This window comes from Pistacia vera, unplaced genomic scaffold (genome assembly GCF_008641045.1).
Source record: "Pistacia vera cultivar Batoury unplaced genomic scaffold, PisVer_v2 Contig104, whole genome shotgun sequence".
Classification (NCBI taxonomy): domain Eukaryota; kingdom Viridiplantae; phylum Streptophyta; class Magnoliopsida; order Sapindales; family Anacardiaceae; genus Pistacia; species Pistacia vera.
Window position 1 is genome coordinate 78,736 of NW_022195071.1, and position 3,016 is coordinate 81,751.

A 3,016-nucleotide genomic window follows, 5' to 3' on the forward strand; every position below is an offset into this window, starting at 1 on the left:
TGTTCTTTAATTAGTTATAAAACTAGGAATCGATACTTAGCACTCAATCCTTGTGGGAATGATACTCGACTCATCATTTTATTTCTTTTTACAACTAGTGTACATGCTAAATATGCATGTTTGTGAAAGCACGCATCAAGTTTTTGGTGTCGTTGCTGGGGATTCATTTTGTGTTGATATTGAAGTTTTCTAGTTTTTGCTAAATTGGAGTTTAGTTTTTAGTTTTAATTGTTTTTAGTTTAATTTTTCTTTGTATGCTTGATCTACACTCTTTTCCTTCTTGTGTCGTTTATACGAAAAGCAAGAAATCATCCAGTGGTTCCTATTGATCCAGAGATTGAAAGAACCGCCATAAGACTTATCAGAGAGAGAAGAGAACGAGAGGCGAGAATCATTGAGATGGCTAAAAACAGAACTTTGAGGGAATTTTCACTTCCACAAGTTGATGGGTGTAGTCCTAGCATTATGAGACCGCTTGTTGAGGCGAATAACTTTGAGATAAAGCCAACTATAATCCAGATGATTCAGCAATAAGTACAGTTTGGGGGTGATCCAAAAGAAGATCCGAATATGCACATAGCCAACTTCTTGGAAATCTATGACACATTCAAGCACAACGAGGTGACAGATAATCTATTAGGTTACGACTGTTTCCATTCTCATTGAAAGATAAGGCAAAAGGATGGCTAATGTCATTACCCATTAGAACCATCACAACATGGATTGATCTAGCACAGAAGTTCCTATACAAGTATTACCCACCAGCTTTTTCAACAAAGATGAGAAATGACATTACCTCATTTGTACAAGGTGACCATGAATCATTATATGAAGCATAGGAGAGATTCAAGGAAATGTTGAGGAAGTTTCCACACCATTGTTTACCTGTTTAGATGCAAGTCCAAACGTTTTATTCGGGTTTGCTACCAAATGTTTGAAAAATGATGGATGCAGCAGCTGAAGGAGCTTTACAGAAAAAGATACTAGTGGAAGCTCAAGAGTTACTTGAAGTTTTAGTAAGTAACAACTACCAAAGACTGGATGACAGAATAGTGCCAAAGAAGTCCATCGATATTTATGAAGTTGATGCTTACACAGCCATTTCAGCTTAACTTGCTGTGCTTCAGAAACAAATAGGAGGTATGCATGTTAACTCCATTCAAACACCTCAAGTAACATGTGATTTTTGTGCAAGTAACCATGCGAGCATTGACTGGGAATCAAAGACAACAAAACAATCCATTTTCCAACACTTACAATCCTGGTTGGAGAAATCACCCAAACTTATCCTAGGATAATCAAAACAATCAATTAATCAAAGAACAGTGCCAAACTATCAATCAGGGGTGAACCATTGACCATGTGAGCAACGAATGTCGAAATTGGAGGATATGCTCAGGAAATTCATGTAAGAAACAATAGATTTTATGAATGAGATGAGGGCAAATTTCAAAAATCAAGGAGCATCCATTTAAAACTTGGAGCTGGAAATGGGTCAAATTGCTTAAAAGTTGAATGAGAGAGCTTAAGGTTCCTTACCAAGTAATATTGTGACCAATCCAAGAGAGCAACTAAATGCAATTATGCTAAGGAGCGAGATAGTGTTAGAAGAGGTTAAACTAAAAGGGAAGGATGAGAACTCACCAGGGAAGAAGGAAGAAGTTGATGAAGAGATCATTATTGAGGAGAAGCCAACAAGTCCAAGAAAGGAAGAACCAAACAAGGAAAAGATGCCAAAGCCAAGGAAAGAAAAATTGCCATTTCCTAAAATATCACTAGAGTTGGCACACCACACTCCTCCAGTTCCTTTTCCTCAGATATTAAGGAAGCAAAATCAAGATAAGCAGTTGACTAAATTTCTTGATGTTTTCAAAAAACTGCACATTAACATTCCTTTTGCAGATGCCTTGCAGCAGATGCCGAGCTATGCTAAGTTCCTCAAGCAAATTCTGTCAAACAAAAGAAAGTTGGAAGAGGATTAAACAATGATGCTTATAGAGGAATGCAGTGCCATTTTGCAGAAGAAGTTACCACCAAAGCTCAAGGATCCTTGTGTTATAGGAGATGTTACATTTGATAGAGTTTTGTGTGACTTGGGTGCTAGCATTAATCTAATGCCTTTTTCTGTTTTCAAGAAATTGGGAATCAAGGCAGTTTAATTGACCATGGTTTCTCTTCATCTTGCCAATCGATCGATTAAGTATCCACTAGGTATTGTTGAAGATGTGTTGGTAAAAATGGATAATTCATATTTCCTGTAGACTTCATTGTGCTGGATATGGAAGAAGACAAGGAGATACCTCTCGTCTTAGGACGGCCATTTCTTGCTACCGAAAGAGCCTTAATTGATGTGCAAGAGGGGAAGTTGATCATGAGGGTGCAAGATGAAGAAATGACATTTAATGTCCTTGAGGCTCTAAAATTCCCATCGAAGCAAGATTCATGTTTCAAAATCGACTCGGTGGATTAGTCAGCAATTAAAATTTCCCAAAATTGATGATCCCAAATTTCCATTTAAGGAATGCATGGTTAAGTCAAAGCAGATCGAAGATGAAGATCATAAATCAAAAGTTTGTACAATATACCTAGACGAGCCACAATCAAGCAAGTTTCTTCACAAAGGGACAAAGTTATAAAGATTTAGGTATAAGGTCATGTAAGTTGAAAGCGGGGCTGGCCGGGAGATCACTTTGACACCTTCTCATTTCAAGAATGCTGATGGAAAGTTGAAGTCTCGAAAAGGTATTGATGAGAATGCCCAGATCCTAAAAGGAATGACCAAGGGATGGAAATGGGTGGTCAAGTCCTCAACAAAGACCTCATGTGCCAAGAATTATCAACAAGAGAAGCCTCATTCCAAGGAAAATGTTTGGGGTGTGATGTATATGGATAGTTTGGATTGATGAAGGAGTTGAAAAGGTTGAGCTTTTGACTATAAACAAGCACTTCTTGGGAGGCAACCCAAGAGTTTTCATTTTGTGTGTAACGCCCCGCTTGAGGTACGTTGTTATTGTTT

The 3,016-nt window shown here is 37.8% G+C and overlaps 1 non-coding gene across 1 annotated transcript; it reads right to left on the minus strand.

The window, feature by feature from the left end:
- Positions 1–776: 776 nt before the first annotated feature.
- On the minus strand, positions 777–883 carry LOC116126443. Its single transcript, XR_004127486.1, has one exon. It is a non-coding gene; the product is annotated as a small nucleolar RNA R71 (small nucleolar RNA).
- Between the last annotated feature and the right edge of the window lie 2,133 nt (positions 884–3,016).